This window comes from Equus caballus, chromosome 16 (assembly GCF_041296265.1).
Source record: "Equus caballus isolate H_3958 breed thoroughbred chromosome 16, TB-T2T, whole genome shotgun sequence".
NCBI classification, from domain to species: domain Eukaryota; kingdom Metazoa; phylum Chordata; class Mammalia; order Perissodactyla; family Equidae; genus Equus; species Equus caballus.
Window position 1 is genome coordinate 29185932 of NC_091699.1, and position 22122 is coordinate 29208053.

At 46.7% G+C, this 22122-nt stretch overlaps 1 long non-coding RNA gene across 1 annotated transcript; it reads left to right on the forward strand.

Annotated features, from left to right (window-relative positions):
* Positions 1-13725: 13725 nt before the first annotated feature.
* On the forward strand, positions 13726-19410 carry LOC138918117 (uncharacterized). The gene is made up of 2 exons (XR_011427110.1): positions 13726-13794; positions 19101-19410. It is a non-coding gene; the product is annotated as an uncharacterized lncRNA (long non-coding RNA).
* The last annotated feature ends 2712 nt before the right edge of the window (positions 19411-22122 follow it).

The following is a 22122-nucleotide window of genomic DNA, read 5'->3' on the forward strand; positions in this document are numbered from 1 at the left end:
AACAAATAGGAAGGAAAAAAAGGAGGAGGACAGAAAGAGAAGAGGGGAAGGAGGGAGGAAACAGCTGCTACTTGACCACTCGAGTCTCAAGGAGCAAGGAGGGTGGAAGACAGCTTTCAACAGGGGCGGGTAGGAGACGGAGAGGAGCGGCTCTCAGTGGCAAATTGTCCCAAGGGCCAGGGCCTCTGATGGGGAGTCCCTTCCATCTCCCAGCACCGCCAAGGGCCAGCCCAGCCAATCAACCTTTTTTTTTTTTATCACCTTGGAGGCCCTCTCCGTCTTTGTTCAGCTGTAATCTTTCTTAATTAGATAATTGAAATAATCATCCAATTAAGTCGGTGCGCACGGCCCCCCTCACTCGAGGCCTTGCCGCATCCAGCTGGCTCCTCATTTCCACTGACTCCGTTCCCCGCCTCACGCAGGGTCTGAAACAGGTTTCAAGCTGTTTCCTTTCCTCTTTTTCAGTTTGCTCTTTCAGTTCATAGGAGCTACAGCTAAATTTCAGTTCTGTCTAATGTCAAAATAGACTCCTTAGGCAACGACTGCTGAAAGTTAGCACTGACACCAAGCAGTGCTGGCCGCCTGCTTTAGATGCACAGGGATCTGAGCCCTGTTCTGTCCTTTACGAACCAGGTGACCTTGAACATGTGAGCTGACCTTTCAGAATGGCAATTTCCTCATCTGTGAAATGGGTGTAAAAAGAGGACCTGCCTCAGAGGTGAGGTCGTTGTGTGATTGAATGGAGATAATGTGAGCCAAGCCATCAGTCCTGTGCCTGGCAGATCGTGAGCACTCACTACATATGTGGGGTTTTTTAAATGGAAAATGATTTTTTTCTTTTTCTTTCTCTTTTTTTTGCTGAGGAAGATTTGCCCTGAGCTAACGTCTGCTGCCAATCTTCCTCTTTTTGTATGTGAGGCACTCCAAAGCATGGCCACTGACACACAAGTGGTATAGGTCTGCATCCAGGAACCGAACCTGGGCTGTCAAAGTAGAGAGCACTGAACTTAACCACTAGGCCACGGGGGCTGGCTGAAAATGATCTATTCTTAATAGCTCAAATAATTAGCATCCTTCATTTATTTAGAAATGGGGAAAAGAAAAACAGAGGGAAATCATAGAGATATATAGGATGTAAATGGTTCTGGGGGTTCTTTGGCTACTGGTATGTTCATACGGTGTTTATATCCTAATCTAATATCTTGATGCAGTTTTCCTTCAAGTTAACTCTAAAACCTCCTAAGAGAAGTAGAGATAACAGGCTTTCCCTTCAGCAGATCCTCTATGAAATTTGAAGGCAGAACTCCCTTCACTTGCCCTCCAGAAGGGAAGGTCCATGTGGGCAGGGCTGTGCCTGCCATCTGCAGCACGGTATTCCTAAGGAATTGTTAAATAAATTAATGTTAAGCGTGGAGGAACTGTATTCTAAAAGGACTTCCAAAACATTTTCAAGCAGTAAGCTTTTAAACAAGGATATAATGTGTATAACACTAGCTAAGGATGGAGAAAAATCTAGGAAAGGGCTAAAATTCCTAGGGTCACAGAGTAAAACAAAGATCAGTTGTGACTCCCAAACCCAAATGCTCAAGCCTTACCTTAACCCGCTTAAAATGCTGATCTAGCCAGAAGCCAGGCAGCCAGTAACCACAGCGGGTCCCCGGCCGGCTCAACCTTAGCTGCATTTTGTTCCTCAGCAATACTACAGACTCCTAGCAACTCATTCTCTTTTATTTCGGAAAAGTCAGATACTGGAAGAGAATGATAGCGGCTCTCTGCAGAGTGTACTTTTTAACGCTTTTTAATCTTTTAAAAATTACACAAGTAGTACATCATTTTTTTTTAAGTGAGAAAAATGCCCATAAGCAAAAAGAAAAATGAATTTTCAAAGATCGTTTTTGGCGGTGCTGTTTGCTTTTGCTGGAGTTTACTTTTAAAAAGTGGTCAGCTTCAACTCCTGTGTAAGGCAACAATGTGCTTTATACACAGCACTTTTCTCACACCAGCAAAACCAAACTTTCTAGTGCTTTCTCTAGGGTTCAGCAGTGTACACGGGTTTGCAAATCCCCGTTTCTTCAAATACGCTCAGTGGATCACTACTTCCTCATATTGGATGGCTGGATTTTGGCTGGGGAAGACTGTTTGGGGTTGAGGACAGTGGAAAGTCAGTGAACATTCCAGAATACTGCCCAGTCACTAGTTTTCTGAGCACACTCTCCCTACTTCTGCCTCCTTGCCTTGGTGCACACTTATTGCGGTAGCAGCTTTCAACATGGCCCCTAATGATTCCCACCTCTTGGTATTCACATGAGTGTATACGGCTGGCTTATGTAATCAATAGGATACAATAGAAATGATGGAGTATGACTTCCAAAGCTAAGCCATAAAGTCATTGAAGCTTCTCATCTGCTCTCTCTTGGATCACTTCCCCTGGGGGAGGCCAGCTGTCATGTTTTGAGGACACTCAACCAGCCCTGTGGAGAGGTCCATGTGACCAGGAACTCCTGCCAATGGGCATGTGAGTGAGCCATCATGGAAGCAGGTGTTCTAGCCTCAGTCAAGCCTTCAGATGACAGCAGCCCCAGCTGGTATCTTGACTACAACCTCATGAGCCACCTTGAGCCACCTAGTTAATCCAATCTCAGATTTCTGACTGACTGAATCTACGCGAGATAATATTGATTTTTGTTTTAAGGTACTGAGTTTTATGTTACTTTGTTATGTTACAATAGGTAATTAATACATTCGCCCTCCTGTCTAGAAGGCTCACTCTTTTCAAATTCTCTCTCCCTCAAGGCTCAAATCAAATTCCTCCTCCTGGCTAGATTCCTTGGCCCAGAGGGATGTCTGCTTCCTCTAAGCCCCATCACCATCCCTGTCCTTCTTATTCGGCATTAACTGGAACCAGAAGGAAGGGCAGCTCAGCCAGGCCTGACATCTGTTGTGTCTTCATTAGTAGATGACCACGTAATTTATCATCTATACTGAGACACTTCTGAGAGCGAAAGGGAGTGCTGTTAACAATGCTCCTAGGAATCAGCAACATCCAGGACAGTTCCGGGCCAAACAGCAACGTCCAGTCGCCCTATCCCTAAGAGGTACCAACACCTCCCCAGAAATGTAACAAGAGGGAGGAAATTGATCAGCAGGGTTGTGGTTTTACTCACCCAGTGCTTGGATGTGCAAAGAAAATGTAGCTCCTTTCTTTTTCTATAATAGATCTTTTCCTTGCATATCTCTGCCCAGCTGGCTAGCAAAGGGGGACGTACAATTTTATGCCCACCTGGGAATTTAAACAATCTCTGCCACTCTTCATCCATTACCTGGCTGAGCACGGGGAGAAGGGCAGCCAGAGTTCTCAGCCCCACCTCCCCATCCCCACCGGCACAGTCCCCTCCCTACACCTTAAGGTGGAATTTGGGGATATGCGGGATGAGTGGGAGGTGGAAGGGGAACCAGGATCCCCACGGGTCTCTTTTAAGGAATGATTGGTCCGAGCGGCTAGTTGGACTGGGGGACCGTTGAGGGGCTATTGATCCGCATAGCTTTTTGTAGCCATGTCCTAGAACTAGTGCCATCTCTAATGGGTGTGGGGATTCTGCCCTGCACAAGGGCACCCAGTGAGGGGTTAAAATCGAGGCTGTGGTTTGCTACCAAGCCATGAACCCGTCGGGTTGCATGTGTCAGAAGAATGGGGCTTTTTCTAATTAGCACAAAGGCATTCTATGGCCGGTACAGACTCTGGCCAGCACCCAGAGTCCAGGATATTTGCTCCTGGCTTTGCATTCTTTTCTACGGCAGCTCGTTGGTCCTGATCACAGGCCAGAGCTTGTTCCAAGCTCTTTTGGCACCTCTCTTGTCCCACAGCAGGCTCATGGGACATTCTGGGTTCCCTACATACCCTGTACACGGCACAGAGGACCAGCGCACCTTCCTCAGACTCCTCCACGTACATTCCTCCTGCTGCCACCTGCACACCACAGCTCCTGGCCCCAGGGACACATGGCATTAAGCCAGAGGCAGGTCCCCCAGGGCTGGCAGGCTTCCTTGCTCTGTGCCCTGGGATGTGATCCACTCACCCTGATGTTCTCACACTTCCCCCATCATTTTCTGGATATGTCTAAATCTCCTCTCCCTAGACATATCTGACCTTATCAACAGCCTTCGGGTTTTCCTCTCTTTGCCACCATCCTCCCAGGGTAGCATGAACAAGTTTGGGGCATTCTCGGGAATGACAAAACTTGGTGATTATCATGGGGCAGGACACATAGAAAATAACATGTGTCTGGCCCACTGGGCCACTGGAGGGGATTTAGAACCCTGGGGGAGTGCTATGGAGGACTAGTGGGGTCCTCAGGCGCCCAGATCCTGCCAGGCTGTGCCAACAGCAGAAGGGACCAAGTCTCCTGGGGAGTGGGGAGGCACTCCGGCTAGGAAGCCCTCCTTAGAGACTTCAACCTGACTTTGCTAGAAGGGAACTGAGTAGTTGAGAAATATGTTCCCCCTCCATAAAGCCTGGCTTTCAAGGCCATTGTCCCTCTGCAGAAGTCAAGAATCTCAGCTTGGCGACTAATGCTGATCAATGGCCTCTTTATTCCACAATCTTTCTCCTTCCCTGGGGCAATAAACCCTAGAGCTGGGAAGCTGCAAGAAAATACAGTTTCAAGGGGGAGATTAAAATACACAGGCATAACGTTGGAAATCCCTGGTACCACTGTAACGATGTTCCCTCTGACCATGGAGAGGGGAGTATGGGTTTGGGGGTTGGTGGCGAGACCCCAAGGTAGCAGCATACTTGATCACCAATAAATTGTTGCTAACCTGCCTTCAGAAGGAGCAGATTCCTGTTACCTCCAGGGCTTTTGTCTGGCTGAGTCGCTTATGCAAACGTGGGGCCAGCTCCGTGGCTCTGCGCAAGAAGGGGATGGAACACTGACATTCCTTCCCAGCCACCTCTCCCCCTAAGGCTCTCTTCTGCCCCTTTCCAGTCAATACTCATCACCACAGATTAATTTTGCCCATTTTCGACCTTCATGTAAATAAAATACTACAGCATGTACTCCTTTGGGTTCTGTCTGGCTTCCTTTGCTTAACCTTACATCTCTGACTTCCATCCACCTTGTAGGCAGCTGCGTTTTGTTCTTTTTCATTGCTATCTGCTATTCTGTTGTAGCAAAATACCCTCAATTTATTTAGGCTTTCTCACTTTCATTTGGATTGTTTCCGTTTTGGTTGTCACACACACACAAACTGCTATGAGCATTTTTGTTCGTGCCTTTTTGTGAACATCACTCATTTCTCTGGTTACGTGGGTTTTAAAAAAATTCTTGTTCAAATAATTATTGTTTGTTTCTGATAAAAGTCATATATGTTCATTTAGAAAATGGAACATCCAAAAGTGCAAAATTTTTTAAAAAGTTGTCATCGATGTACATTCAAATTTGTACTCGGCTTTTTCACTCCAAATATCGTGAGCATCTTTTCATCATGGTCCATATGGAAGGAATCTTATTCTCTTTTTAATTCCTTTTGGCTTCATTCCTTGTATAGGCCATTGGCTAACATTTGCATGACTCTGAGAAGGTTTTACCCAGGAGAGACCTGGAGACAGCTGGCCACATACCCTCATCCACCACAGCCCCGAGACAGATGCGAGCTGTCTAAAGCGAGAGAGGGCTGGGTCGGGAGGGCAGATCCTGTCTCCATCACCACCGGGCTGAGGGCTGAGCTCTCACAAATGGACCTAACAAGGCTGCAAATTGAGAAGGGAATGAGAAGCATGGCTGTGAGATTGGAAACCAGAGTGACAGCAAACAGAGGCTGCAAGCAGTGAATTCCGAAAGCAGTGTTGCTACCCTCATTAAAAGTGTCTTGGAGAGGGCAACCTGCATGTGAGCTATTTCCATGTGTCAGTTCAGGATAATTCACAGATTCATAGTATCCTAACACCGAAAATTACAGGACACAAAGCTGATGGTTTCCCTTTTCCTTCTATTCTTGGCTCATTTCAAACATTGGCCAACATTTCTCAATCTCTTTGTACTCATTTTTGCTGATTATGTTTGATTATAAACCCAAATATCTTAAAGTAGCTCTCTGATCTTGTCTCCTCATCTGTGAAATGGGGTGAATGAGAATCCTTATCTCTTCGGAGCAGGGTTTTTCAACCTCAGCACTATGGACATCTGAGACCAGATAATTCTTGCTGTGGGGGTTCTCCTGAGCATTATAAGATGTTTAGCAGTGTTGACGAAAATAATCCATCTATAAATGAAAATTTGGGAGAGTTTATCCTGAGCTGAAATCTGAGGACCATGGCCCAGGGCCTTTCTTCCCGAAGGAAGAAAGGGCACCAAAGAAGTGAGGTATACAGAGTGGTTATATACCCCCATACAGGGTGTTTCACATATGATTGAAATGTCCCTCCCACAATAGTCACAAGATTGCCCTGTCAGCACAGCGCTTGTGGGTCTGCTATCTCGGCGGGTGTAGCAGGAGGCAAGTCTCTTGTCTTGAGCTGGGTGGTCACAGGTGAGCGCAGCAATCAGTTTCTAGCTTAAGGAAAGATGCTTAATCCTTAAGGGAATGCCAGTGTTGGGAGGGGGAGGGAAGTTGCACCTTTATCTCAAGGGCCTTTGCTCTTGCCACAGGGAATATCTAAAGCAGATATACAATGCATGCTCAAGGGCCTCCCTCGGTCAGGCCCTTTTGGAAAGACAAGGTCAGCCCGAATTAGGTTTACACAAAATGGCTTCCTCATATATTCCAATATATCCTATTGCTTGCCATTTTTATTTGTCAGCAGCATCCCTGGCCTCTACTCACTAGATACCAATAACCCCCTCACTTCCAAAGTTGTGACAAACAAAAATGTCTCCAGACACTGCCACATATTCCCTGGGGGGGCAAAATAAACCCCTTTAGAGAAGCAAGCAGTTGAGAGTTACTGTAAGTGTCACACGAGATAATAGAGGTAAAGTGGCACCAAATAAGTGCTCAGTAGACCTTACCACTCGCTGTTGACGAGGAGCTCCTGAGAAGCTGTGGACTTGTGGCTGGGGCTACTTCACAAACTGATTTGCCTGTTTATTTCATCATTATTACTTTTCGCATCTTCAGTTCTTCCTTCTTGAAGTGCCATGCTTTAAAAGGCTGCTTTTTCTTTCTTTCTTTCTTTCTTTCTTTTTTTTATTTTATTTTATTTTATTTTTAAGATTTTATTTTTTTCCTTCTTCTCCCCCAAAACCCCCAGGTACATAGTTGTATATTCTTAGTTGTAGGTCCTTCTAGTTGTGGCATGTGGGACGCCACCTCAGCGTGGCTCGACGAGCGGTGGGTGCCGTGTCCTTGCCCAGGATTCGAATCGATGAACCCCTGGGCCACCTGCAGCAGAGAGTGCGAACTTAACCACTCAGCCACGGGCCCAGCCCTCTTTCTTTTCTTTTTTTAATGAGAGATGCCTTTCTTTGTAGGTACAAGTATCAGAAATAAAACTCAGAAGTACTGGCATTTGCAAGTGGCTTTTGAAATGAGAGAATGTCAAAGAAATGTAAATCATACTCTCCTATGAACACAAGAGTGCATCTCTTTTTAAGAGCTTTTGCAACCATTAACTCATTGGACATCACGACGGAATATTCCAGCTGAGCCCAAACTGAATTCCAAGCTTCACTGTTTGTGGAAAGGCTGGGCTGGTGAGAGGCCATAGGGTTTGTAAGCCCCAGGGCTTTGCTTATTTCTGTCTGATGGAAGAGAGGAGAATATTCTGTGGACTGGGAGCCTGAGGAAGACAGAAGATGAGGAAAAGGGTGGAATGGTGTTTGTCCCTTCATCCTGCTTGAGGGATGTGAATGATGAGAGGAGGGTAGGGCTGCGTGGCAGGAGAGAATTGCTGAGACCCCGAGGAGCTGGGAGGGGCATCTTCACATCACATCCCTCTGCCACAGACACTGTCAGCCTGGGCTCCCTGAACCCAGGTACCCTCCAGACAGAAGGGGTCCAAGTGGTTGTGACACTGAACCTCTTAATCTCAAGTTCGTGTGCCCGATGCGCAGCAAGCCAAACCCTAAGACATCCGTGCTTGGAGATGGAGACAGATATATTCGAACTGGCCAAAAACGAGTAAGTGGGAGCCTGGGTTCGTTCAAATCCACCTCCGCAAGAACAGAAAGCAGGGAGATTTTATGGACCTAAGGGGCTTGGCAGGAGGAGCTTGGGGGAAACAAAGGGGTCACTCCCGAAAAGCCCCTGGGCATCTGACTTCCGGGTTTCCAGAGCTGCTGGGGGCGGGCCATCCAGTGATCACAACCTCCCCAAAGTCATTCTCTTTGTTCGCTAAACAAGCTCACCAATCCTCCAGACCCCTGAGTCACTCCTCAAGTTAAAGAGGAAAACAGGAAATTGGCTTAATATCTACAGTGACCCTTAGGTACTCGGCTTCAGTTTCAGGTCACCCTCATGCCAGATCCCACTGCCACCAGCAGCGACAGAAAACCTCAAGGTGTGCGACTGGGATCTCTGATCTTTTCCCAGGCCCTTAGGGCCTGTCCTCGCCTTTGGCTGTTTTTCCCCTGACTCTGCCTAGCGTCCTGCCTGTGCTGGGAGACCAAGGGCACAATTCTTCGAGTCCTGCTATATGGTCAATCAGCAGCACCTACTTAGATTACCACTGTGAGGCTGACAGCCACGCCCACAGCCTGCCCCATCTCCACTGCAGCCACGCCCATGGCTGCAGCCACGCCCACCGTCTGTGCCCCTGCTACAGCCACTCCCCTGGCTTCAGCCGCCCTGCCTGGACATTCCTCCTCACAGCTGCCTTCAGCCAAGTGACTGCCACCAAGTTCCTGAGAGATGACTCACAGAAGACTGCTAACTCTGGGAGAAATCGCGTGCCTGCTTTATTTGGATGTTGCGAAGACCAATATGATGAGAAGCCAACAGTGGGACCCGATGTCTAAAGCTTTCAAAACTCTGCATTCAAAACTTTACATTTTATAGGCCTCTACGGTCCCCTCTATGTGATTCTCTGGGACTGGCTCCCTGTTTGCTCTCTTTGAGTAGAAGACAGACCAGCCGTGGTACCCTGGCACGTTTTACACCTCAGCGTGGCATTTGGGAGGGCACTCAAAGTACCGCTGGCCCTCGAAATGCATTTGTGCAGCCCAGTAAAACTGAATTTCCTCTTCCGTCCCTTTGTCCCTGGGATCCTCACCAGATCAGGCTGTGCCAGAGCCAGCTCAGCACTGAGAATCGTGCCATGGCCCTTGGAAGCCCTCGATATCCATTTGGACTGGCTGGCCAGCTCCTCCCTCTACAACACGAGCTCTCCAAGGTCACAGTCTGTGTCTGCTTAGTCCTTGTTTACAGGACAAAAATCATTAGCATGCGAGTGTTCTCGTTTCTTCTCTCTCACCCCACCAGAGTCAACCTTGCAGTTGACAGCCTATCTCCCGCCTCTTGCTGAAAAGGAGGGATTCTTTCAGGTTGATGAGAGACTAGGTTGATCTGATTCATAAAGAAAACGAGGGGCCGGCCTGGTGGTGCAGCAGTTAAGTTCATACGTTCGCTTTGGTGGCCCAGGGTTCCCCGGTTCGGATCCCGGGTGTGGACATGGCACCGCTTGGCAAGCCATGCTGTGGCAGGCGTCCCACGTATGGAGTGGAGGAAAATGGGCACGGATGTTAGCTCAGGGCCAGCCTTCCTCAGCAAAAAGAGGACGATTGGCAGCAGATGTTAGCTCAGGGCTAATCTTCCTCAAAAAAAAAAAAAAGAAAAGAAAAGAAAAGAAAAGGAGACAGGAAGGGAAAGTGTATCAATGAGTGATTTTCAAACTTAATCTCATCGGAACCACCTTTGGAACTTGTTAAAGTGCAGCTTCTGATTCAGTAGGTCTGCAGGGAGCCTGAGACCCTGCATTTCTAACAAGCTCCCAGGTGACTCAGATGCTGCTGGCATTCAGACCACATTTTGCACAGCAAGGGTATTAAGGACTGGAGATCGGGGAAGTTTGCACATAACTGGAGAGAGAATTCTGTGGAGCAGCTTCAGCATGTGAGGGAAATGGATAGAAGAGAAAAGGAGTTTTGTTGATAATTATCATCACAACCTCTGTACTTGGCTCTCATTGTTCTTAAGAAATGCAAGGACAATCGTTGCTTGTCAGCTGCCCAGCCTCTAATCCATCTTCTGCTGCTAGCTCTCCGCTATTGTCTGATGGAATGGTGAGCCAGGTACCCGCCCCTCCTCAGCACGTGACTGCCAGCGAGGCCAGTGAGGGCTACTGCTCAGAAATCTGAATCATGGATTCAGGCCCAAAACAGAAAACAGTTGGAGTGTTCTCATTCCAGCCGAGGCAGCTGGGTGAGATTTTTGAGCATTTTCTGCTGCCAAGAACCTTCTGGAGATGCTGGGTTCCTGATGGCTCCAAGCCTGAGTCTTTAGCCTTCTCTTTTGCTCTAGTGTACTCTCCAATTTCCTTCCGAGAAATTCTCTTTTTTGCCTAGATCAACCAGAGTCAGTTTCTGTTGCTTGCAGTTAAAGCACCCTAACAGATTTACTATTTAACCAGCATAACAGTTTGAGCTATTATGTTGAAATAAAGTTTCATTTCCTGCCTCTGTGTGTGTGTGTTTTAACTATAACACCACTTCACCACTTGGGCTGAACCCATGGAAGCTGGCTTGCTACAAATTACATTTGGAATCTGAGCCTAGCACCGTGCCTGAGAGAAACGCCGTAGGTGCTCAATGAATGGCCGTAGAAAGAAGGAGCCATCACTTGACAGCATTTGTGCTGACCCCTGGCATCTGTCAGCTACCCCTGTGCCTGGGGACACATTAGATGACCATCAAGCACTAAAATAGCAACAGCTTATATAAAAGCATGTGCAAGATTGTAGCAGCACTAGCTAATAAACTTCTGACCCTTTCTTGGATTTCCTTTCTCCCTTTATTTTTTAAAAGCAAAGTGTTACAGAAGGTCAGAATGGAGCATAGTCTTTGTTCCATGGATATGCTGTGGCTCCATTAAAATATTCCCACTTAAACAAGAAGCATACTAGTATTTCCACTGTGGAATTTCCAGTTGCTGCAGGTATTGCTAAAAAAGGCAAACTCTATCTATGCTATAAAAGTTAATAGCCCAGCCTGTGGAGACAAAAAGATCTCTGTTCAAATCCCTCCCAAGTGTGCTATGAACTAGCTGTCCTTGGGCATGTTACTTAAGTTCTCAGAGCCTCAGTTTCCTCATCTGTAGAATGGGCACAATATTAGCAGCTTCCTCAATGGGTGGTTGTGAGGATTCGAGAAGGCAATGCATATAAAGTGCTGGAACATTGTCAGTACTCGGTAAGTGCAAGCTATTATTAAAACTCATTTTTCACTAAAGCCAGAATGTATAATCCTTTCCTCCTACTCTTAAATAGAAGTCTCAAAAAAAGCATTTGATCCAATTATGGGGAAAAATTATCATATACATGGGGAAAAGACAGAAGGAAAACATACTATAATTTTAATGGTTGTCTCTGGGTGTGACATTATATACAATTTTTATTTTCTTCTTTCAGCTTTCCAAGCTTTCCAGATTCTTTGCAACGAGCATATACATTACTTTTATGACCAGAAGTCCTGACCAAAGCTGTCTTGAAAAGAGAAGAAAAATGTTGATTTTGCAACATGATTTTGAAGGAACTGGGTGAAAAAAAAATCCCAGTTAGTGGGAGAAATAGATGTTTTCTGGTCAAGAGCTGATTGGGAGGGAAATGACATCAATTTGGGTTCTCATCAGCTCAAGCGACAAATCATAATGCAAAATGAAAGTATCTTCGGGGGTTTAAACCCACGCAGCTTTTGCCGCGTGAATCATCCAGCTAGAAATGACCTCAGGAGGCATGTGACCTTGCCCCGCCTCCCCTCGGGAAGGTCGGCCCTGCAACTTTTCAGGATCTGTGAGCAATGGTCCTATTTATAAGCCCTTTAGGAACTAACTCCACGTACACTTCCTTCCTCCTAGGCTTCAGGCAGGCTCGATTTAGCTTCTGCAGGTGCCCTCAACCAGCCATATCCAGCCCAGCTCTGCTCCTGCCTGGAAGAGGCCGGGGCATTGTCCCACATCTTTCCTGCCCACCCTGGGTCCTTGCACAAAACCAATCCACTTGGAAGTTGGTTTTATCAACTGTAAAATAGAGATAGGAAGGCTTCAAAGAGATCATGCAGAGCTGGGAGTTAAACATGGGCCGTCTAGTCTGGCGTCAGAGCCAATGTGTTGAACCGTGTCTATACCAACCTGGTGGGCAAAGGGGACCTACAGAGGTAGCTTGTCTGCAAAAAAGGTGACAGGGATTTGGAGTTGGAGGTGGCAAGGCTGTGAGAAGAAAGTGAGGGGGAGCCGGGAAAGGGAGGAAGGGAGAGATTGAGGAGAGGGTCCAGAGGAGAACGGAGGCAGCTCAGGAGAGCAGTGGCCAGTGAGGGCGTACGCAGAGCAAGAGAAGCCCCCGTAGCAGCAACAGACAAGGAACTCAAGGGCCAGGCTGCTGTAGATTGGGTTTTAGTCGATCTGCTCTGCCGGACTGTAATACCTCTCCCATTATCCACCAACTTTCAGGGACCAGCCTTGTGTTCCTGGCACTTTGGGACATGGAGGAAGTGAGTTGGTCCAGCAGTAACAGAGAGGGGAACAGGGGACAACAGCCTCAAGAGCAGAGGATGATGGTTAAGGACCAGGGAACAGTGGTGACCAAGGCTGCAGCCCCCACTGACCAGAGAAGGGAGATCTTTCTGAAAATCATTGGACTTTTTGCAGGAGACTTGTCAAAACGCTGCAACAGGGGCTGAAAGCGTTTTCCTTATTAAAGGACAGGATGATTACTGAATTCCAAAGCACTTGGGGCTCTCTGCCGGGGAGGCGTCTAGATAACGAGTATCGGCAGTGTTAATATGAGTAGTAGTGAAAGGTGTTACCATTAGCACTGGTGTTGGTATCCATGTTCCTCCCCTCCCTCAAGCCCTGGATTAGCTCTCGCATCCATTCTCCTGGGGCCAAATCAATGAAGGCCCTCTAAGACCCTGGCTCCCTGCATGTTGATGAGAGCGGCATGTGGTATCACATTGAAAGCCCTCCTGAGGTCCGAGAGAGACACTTATTGCTTCCCCCCTCCTCTCTCCACATGCTAAGTCACTTCATCATGAAAAGAAATTAAATTGGCTTGGAATGAATTGCTCTTCCCAAAGCCATGCGGGTCCCTAACCTTCCTAGAGGGCTGCCAGCTGAAGGGCTGATGATCTATTGCTGGGTAACAGACCTCCTCACAATTTCAGAGTTACAGTAACAATACACTTATATTCTCTCACAGGGTTTCTGTGGGTCAGGAAATAGGGAGTGGCTTAGCTGGGTGGTTGTGGCTTGGTGTTGCTCAAGAGCTTGCAGTTAAGATGTCACTTGCTGCAGCCCCTCTGAAGGTTTGGGTCTGGGGGATCTGCTTCCAAGATGGCTCACTCACAGGGCTGGGAAGCTGGTGCTGGTGGTTGGCAGGAGGCCTCAGGTCCTCACTCCAAGGATCTCACTTAAGTGTCCTCATGGCCCAGCAGCTAGCTTCCCCCTTCCCCTAGAGTGAGTGATCCAACAGTAAGGCAGAGTCACAATGTCTTTTATGATCCAGCCTCAGGAGTCACATGCTGTCATTTCTGTCACGTCCTCTTGGTTACACAGGTTAGCCCTACTCACTGGGGGAGGGGACTATCCAAGGGCATGAGTACTAGGAGGTGAGAACCATTGGGGGCCATCCGAGACTAGTCATCTGAGGTAACAACTGAAACTGACCATGCCACAATTCCCAGAACCACTGGTTTTTTCTTCTCTATACATGAGTGTGAATTGGCCAATTTTAAGTTACATGAATAATTATAATGATAATCCCACTTCACATTTGTGTATCAATTTCATCTCTGGGAGCTATTGCTGCTCCAGGCTGCACATGAGAAAATGAAGGCTCAGAGAAGTTAAGTGACTTGCTCAATGTCCCAAAGTTAGAAAGTTCTGGAAGGCTGGGAGCTGAACTTGTGTGTTGTAGTTTCTAGTCCAGTGCCCATGCCGTTACAGCAGACAGCTGTCACCAAGGCTCAAAGACACCACATGCCTCCTTATCTTCCAGGGCGAATGTCAATTAGAAAGCAGTGTAGTGTAGCAAAGGAAAACACATCCTTCTTTATATTTAAATTTTTTTTTTATTACACAAGGTGATTCATGCTCACTATGGAAAAGCTATGAAATAAAAATAATTTTTTAAAAAGAAAGGAAGAAAGAAAAGACATTCCCCCATAATTCTGCCACCCAGATCTACCACTGTTAATATCTTAGCATATTCCCCTAAGAACAAAGGAAATGGTTTTAAAATACATTACGTTAACGGCATCTCCAGGGCAAACTCAGAAGGAAACCCCATTCACTCGGCTTTGCCTGAGGGAAGGATGTGAAATATGACCTCGTGAGCGCAGAGGGCTGTGTGTGTGCACACGCACGCTTGTGTGCACACACGTACACACCTGGAGCTTCTCTGCCCGACCAAGAGAGGCCGGGGACATCACAGTGAGCCAAGTTGGCAGGGAACTTATTACAACCCTAGTAGGGAGTGTTTCTGCAAAGGAGAGCAGGGCAGCCATGGCTCCAGGCGGCAGAAGAGGCTGACCCTCTGGTCTAGCTCAACTTCTTCTAGGCAGGAGGAGGTTGGTTAAGCTGAATTCAATCCATTTGGCCTTCTCAGCTGTCTGCTCAGAGGGTGGGTCCCTGTGTGCTCCTGGGGCACTCCAAGGCCCCCTTTCATTATTTTCCTTACATGTGAAATGTCTTACTTGTGACCGTCTCCCCTGCCCCTCTCCAAACCAGAAGGTCAGCCCCGGAGAGGGGGCCTCCTCTGCCTTGTGCACCTGCATCTGCTTCTCAGCACCTGCCTCACTGTCTGGCAGGTTGTATACTCAAAACATTTGGATTGGATTGACTGAGGGTTTGGGGGGTATACACAAGATAGTCGCTAAGGGCATCCACAGTTTATATCCACTCAAGGGGGTAGTCAGAGTCCCAGGCACCTTCTCTATGTCACCTATTTGTAACTCAGGACCTTCAAAATCACATTGCCACCACTTGGAGACGGAAAGCCAGGTCCACCTCTTTTCATCCAGGAACTGCAAGAAGTGTTCCCATGCGTTGTGCCCCTGTTTTGTCCTGAACTAGAGAGAGGGAACAAAACTGACTCCATTTCCTCAACCTCACTCAGTCTCAGCTTCTGAAGATTCCTCCAAGGACAGCTCTAGGAGGCAGTGAGGTGCAGCGTTATGGGCACCGGATGTGGCATCAGAGGAACTGAGAATCAAACGCCAGGTCATCTACACTCCACTGTGTGAGTTGCAGGAGTTTCGTTGACCTCTCAGCCTCTGTTTCCTCATCTGTGAAATGGGAACAATCACACTATGTTTGCAGCGTTGTACTGCTTAAATGGGATAAAAGTGAGAGTTGCTAGCGTGGTGCGTTGGCATGTTCTCTGTGTCTAAGAATATATATATTTCCATCTGGGAATATCTTTCTTAACCTGGAAAATCTGAAAGCAGTGCCAGCCATGCGACCCCCCGAGGCTTTTGCATGAGGAGTGCATTGATCAATTCTGCCCATGGACGGCCTCCCACTGAACAGCGCCTCTCTTGATTGATATAGAACCATCTCCCGCTGCCATTAGGAGATGCTGGAGCTCAAGTCCAGGCAACGAGACCCAGTGGCCCACCCGGAAGTCCCACGAGCACATTCCTCGCACCAGTCAGCGCCAGTCAGGGCTGGAAAGGATACCAGGGTCCCGAGGGGAGAATGGGGGCAGGCCCTGCCTATGGGAGTCTCCTTTCTTTTGCTTGGGTCGGGGCAGAGTGGACTTCTCTATAGTCCAGGTTTGGGGGCTGAAGCGGAAACCCTAGGAAGACCAAGGTTTCAGATGATAATCCAAGGACCAGGGCAATGTGAAGTGGGTTAAGCGTGTCCCCTGTGGCCTCCTTGCCAATCTCCTGCTGGACTCCTTTCCTCCTTTGGCATTTTTCTCATCAAAGGGCTTCTTGGTTGCTTCAGGCTCTCTTACCATGGCAACTTCTTTCCCCATCGAAACTTATCCATACCAAGTCCGACTCTCTAAACCTAATTGCTTTGACAATCAGATCCATGTGAAAGAGGTCCTGGGTCACAGTTTGCCGAATGTTATGGTGTACAATTTACTAGGTGTTTCCTGAAGACACCGCCTGCGTTTTCTGGGCTGTAGGACTAGAAATGGTTCCCATTCTGCCTGCAGGATCTTCGGTCTTTCCACGGCATCTGGGAAAGCAGTGACAAGGGTTAAGTATTTGTCATCGCTGATCTAGACCAATGCCCCACCTCGTTTTAGGGTTGAGAAATCTAAGATTTTGAGAGGTGAAGTGACTTCTCCAAAGTCTCATGGTGATTTGGGGACAGAACTCGGGAAAATCAGATTTCTTGACCTCTTTCCAACTGCCTGTCTGTAATTCTAGAATGTTTCCACTCAAAATGTGATCTGTGGACCTGCAGCCTTTGTGTCACCTGGGAGCTTGTTAAAAACACGGGATCTCAAGTCTAGCCTGAGACCTATTGAAACAGAATCTGCATTTTACCCAGATCCCCAGTGATTCACATGCACTTTAGAGTGTGAAAAGCACTGGTCTGGAACTCAGATTTTCCCCTCGGTTCCTTTCTCATCATTACTTCAACCCCAAGGGTCTGTGAATCTCTGAGGCTGAATTTAGCCCGGTCTCAACATACGATATTCAAAGAGTCCAGGTATCGTTACACACTGCACAGTTTCCCTGTGAAAAAGATTTCTCTCCTGTTTTCTGACATTTTTTTTCCTTTGCCTTATTTAAAATTCTGAAAAGAAAAGCCTTATTAATAGAGTCCTTTTTAAAATGGGCAGCAGAATCCACTGCCTTGAACTTCTAGTAGAAAAGGTATGATAGACACTTAATAAATAATCATAACTGGGTGGTAAAAGCACTTAGTAAATTATAAAGCGGGGCACAAATGTTACCCATTAGAATTCCCAGGCTGCAGGATCACAGAATGAGATCCTTCATGAGCCCATTCAGGGCAAAAATGTTTCTCAGGAATATGATGCGAAACAAAGTTTCCTAATTATTCTCATCTTATTAGACATCTAAGGAGCTGGAATAGTGGTTATCAACACTGGCTATGCATCAGAATAACTTGAGAGCTTTACTTTAAAATAGATGAGCCCGGGCTCTGGATTCTGCTTCTTGAGATCTTGAGGGTCGGGGCTGGGCAAGGGTGTTTTTAAACCCTCCCAGGTGATTCCAATACACAGCGAGACTGGAGAACCAGTGAGCTGGAAAGTTATTTTCCGGGTTTGTGGTACATGTATGTGAGCGAGTATTTTATCCATATTTATGATATGGCTGAAATCCCAATTTTCTAATTTCTAAATCTTAATGATAATCAAAGCATGAGGAGATATAACCTGAATTAAAATATTAACGGCTGCTGATTCCCAATGGTGTTAACTTGGTAATGACAATTTCACTCATGGGTCATTCTTCACAATTGAACCTCGGCCAGCTGACAGTCACGACATCAAGAACTGACCTAAATCCTGACAGTATAGTTGTGCACAGGCTTGTACCCCAGTGTCAACAATCTGAATTCTCAAATTCCATATGGTTTTCACTCCAATGATTAGACATTTGGATGACACAGTTTTCAAAGCATATTGACAAGGATTTAGGAGACATAACTTCTAGGCAATGTTTGTTTGAGTTCTCTGATGTTGGGTCAACTTCCTGCTGTGAAAAATAAAGGTTTTGGACCAGTGGTTATTGAATCTGGCTGACCATCAGATTCACCTGGAGAGCTTTGCAAAGCCACAGATTTCAAGGTCCCAGAGCTACCAAATCTACACTTCTGGAGTTGGTGTGAGGGAGTCGGGGGTGGGAAGTGTTGGAAAGCAGGATTTCAAAAAGAATCCTAAAAGCTGGTTGGCAGACGAGCTGTGTTTGGGAGCCACTGGCAAGACAAGCTCCTAAGTCCTTCTCTGCTGTAAGAATCTGTGACATTAGACCTACTTAGGTAAATTCTTATGTCAGAAGATGTGGGTCTGGGGGTGGGGCCTGGCCAGAGGGCACGATCTACAGAGGGATAAAACAGAAAACAGAAAAAACAGTAAGAGGTATCATCTTTGGACTACCTCCTCTATGTGTCTCAAGATTTTGTGTTCATGCGGCGTCCACTCAGGTCTTTTCATCACAGCCATATTGCTAAATGTCGAACTGACATCTCATCACATCACCTTTAAAAACTGTTGAAAAGGGTGTCCCTTGGGAATAATATTTTTAGAGGGAATTATCACTTTTCCTGCTATCCACCTCACTTTCCTTCTGCTCTAAGTCTCAGTTTTAGTGGGCAAAAGAATCTCCTTGGGGAGCTTGTTTAAAATACAGATTCCTGGGGGCTTGCCTGGTGGTGTAGTGGTTAAGCTGGCGTGCTCTGCTTGGGTGGCCTGGGGTTCACAGGTTCCAATTCTGGGCACGGACCTAGCACCACTCATCGAGTCATGCTGTGGTGGCATCCCACATAAAATAGAGAAAGATTGGCATGGATGTTAGCTCAGGGCCAATCTTAGGAAAATGTGGTGTATACATACAATGGAATATTAGTCCACTTTGAAAAAGGAAATCCTATACTCCAACAGAGATGAACTTGAAGACATTATACTAAGTGAAATAATCCGGTTGCATAAAAACAAACACTGTATGTGATGAACCTAGAGGTGTCAAACTCATAGAGACAGAAAGTAGAATAGCAGTTGTCAGAGGCTGAGGGGAGGGGGATTTGGGGGTTGTTCAATGAGTGTAGAGTGTCAGTTTCGCAAGATGAAAAAGCTCTGGAGATCTGATATACAAGAATGCAAATATTCTCAACGCTACTGAACTGCACACTGAAAAATGGTTGAGATGGGTCAAAAAAACACAACGGACTGTGGTTTCCATCTCAGGCTCTCTCGCTCTCTCTTGGTGTGCTCACTCTCTGTTGCTCTCTCTCTGGTTCTCCTTCAGATCACCAGCTGCTATGTTGGGAGGACACTCAAGCAGCCTGGAGAGTGACCCGCGTGGTAAGGAGTAGAGCCTGCCCTCAGCCACATAGTGAACTTGGAGGTGAATCTTCTGAGGCTGCCAACATGTAAATAAGCTTGGAAATGGTCTTCAACCCCGAAGTCAATGGAACCCCCTTCCCATGAAAGCGCAGCTCCGGCAAACAGCTCACAGCCTCATGAGAGACCTTGGGTTAGAGGCATTCGGCTGCGCTGCATCAGATTTCTGACACGGGGAAGTTGTGGGATAATGAAGATTCATTGTTTCAAGCTGCTAAGTTTTGGAGTAATTTGTTATGCAGCAATAGGTAACTAATACACCATCAAATATATTTTGCTCGGTTAGATTGCAATGCAGATCCCACTAGAGCTCCAGCTGCAACACTGATTTTCAGGATATAACAGTATATTGTAGTAGGACAGATAGTGGCCCCTCAAAATGTCCACATCCTAATCCCTGGATCCTATGAATATGTTATGTCACGTGCCAAAAGGGACTAGGTAGATATAATTAAGGTTACAAACTTTAAAATAGAGAGATTATCCTGGATGATCCAACGGGCCCCAATCCAATCACATCAACTCTTAGAAAATGAGAACTTTCTCTGGCTGATGGTAGGCAAGATTTGAAGCGTGAGAGAGACCCCACCATTGCTGAAGGGAGCAATGTGTAAAGCATGAGAATGGATGTTGGCAGCCCCTAGGAGCAAAGCCCAGCCCCCAGCGGACAGCCAGCAAGGAAACAGACCTCAGTAAGGAACCAAATTCAACCAAAAACCTGAACGAGCTTGGACGTGGTTCATCCTGCAAGTCTCCAGAAGGGAAGGCAGCCCTGCTCACACCTTGATTTTGGCTTTGCAAAACCCAGAGCGGAGGAACCAGCCCAGCCAACCAGGCTTTGGATCTACAGAGGTGTGGGATAATAAATTTGTGTTATTTTCAGTCACTAAGTTTAGGGTAATTTGATACGGCAGAAATAGAAAACTAATATATTCATATGTATATGTTATTTATTGGTTTTCAGTACTGTCCTATCAGGTAGCATAGCTATGCAGATGTTGCATGATGCTATTTATCATTTTCCACTTATCCTGCCGAAGCAATCATTCACCATCTTAGTGCCTCTCTGTACTGCGGGCTTGAGGGTTCCACGCACTGTTTTTCAAGGCTCTCTGGGAACAACACTCCTTCTTTGGGAGCCTGGCGTCTGAGTGGAAAAAGACTGAGTGCCTGCTGGTTGTTTCTGAGGCTGCTAATCAATACTTACCATTAGGACGACAACTCCATGCATCACTAAACTTTGACCTCTGTGCCCCAGAGTGGTCCCAAGATGCCAATTGATGTACAGGCAATATACATATTCCTCAAATGCAATACCCCTTTCATAGACTCCCCTGAATTAAATTTTAGACGCTTTAGCGATGGCCAAACAATGTTGCTAATGGACCAGCAAGCTCAGGATATTCAGAAAGAGTGCCTGGATGAAAGTAATTGTGTTTATGCTTTTGAAAAAGATCTTTGGGATGGACACTGCTTTTGGGTTGTTGACCAGCTGTTCCTGTCTTCTACACAATGGGGTGGTGCTGGCATAAAGTGCCCTTAAGCCTGCTGTAAAAATAATTACGCACCTAGAAGCCCAAGACCGGAAAGCTAGCCGTGTAGTCGTGGCCTGCCCTCCCCCCCCCCCCCCCCCCCCCCCCCGGAAATCACAAGGCAGGCCTAAAAGAGCCTAAGGGAACTTTGATTCCACCTCTCTTTTGTCTACAACTTTTGGAATCTTATCTCCTCAGAAGTATGTGTTTTCAGGGAAGTCTTCATAATGGTCTATCATCATATAACATGGTGGTGCCCTGAGTAAAACAAGATGATGCTCTTCTCTTCCTGGATGTGTTCAAATGGGATCAATTGCCAAACAGTTGTTTGGATTAAAACCAAACGGTTAATCGAATCAGGCTTTTAAGGGGCAGTTATTTTGATTAAAGGACTCATAGCTGAAGGGCCTTTAGCAGCTTCTCACATCCAATCAATGAGTCCCACACACTCAGCCCTCCTCTGGAACCGGGGGGCACTGACTGCTCAAGTAAAAGGGGTATATCAGAAGAGAAGACTCAGGGAGCCCCATTGGAGAAAGGATAGCTGAGCCTCATAGGAAGTGAACAGCCATTAGGACCCCAAAAGGGCTACTGCCTCCATCTCTTCCATCTCTTTCTGGAGCTACCTGGCCTCTCATCATTGCCTTCCTCTGGAATTCTCTGCTTGCTAATTGGTGTGCCCACGGCTGAGAATTCCATCAGCCTCGAGTTGAATCACTTTTCGTTCTGTACCCACCGTTATGACTAACTTCATCCTGAGTCTGAATTCAAATCCACTCAATTGTAGATTCCCAGGGAGAAGTTGATTGGCTTGGCCTGGTCAGGTGTCTAGTGCTGGTCCAATCTGCTGATTCCAGGCTGAGTCAACGGGTCTCAAGACATGAAGGGTGGTGGATGGGGCAGGAAGGAAATGATAGATGCCTCCGGAATTTTTTCTGAACTGATACTAACAGATACCTCTTGGCTTCTTCGTTTCTTACAGATCCGCAAACTCTTTAAGGGTAGAGAATTTTTTTTCCATCTTTATCTGTACCACCACACTTGGCTCAGTGCCTCATATATAGATGCTCAACAAGTAAAAAAAGATAAAGATAAAGTTAGTCATGCCCACTTCCAGTCACACATACTTCTAATAGTGCCTTTCATGCTGGCCATAACCCATCTAGGTGTTGAGTCAAGGAGAAAAGGGAGGTCAGTTGGACTGACCCCTCCTGAGTGCTTTCTTCCAGCACTGCTTGGGTTAATAACAACTATTATGTACTGTCCATTTTCCAAGGGGCAGGCATGACATAAAGTGCTTTAAACACCATTATCTCATTTATTCACTACGATAACCCTGTGAGGAAACTGGAGTTCAGAGAAGGTAAGTAACTTGCCCAAGGTCACACAGCACCA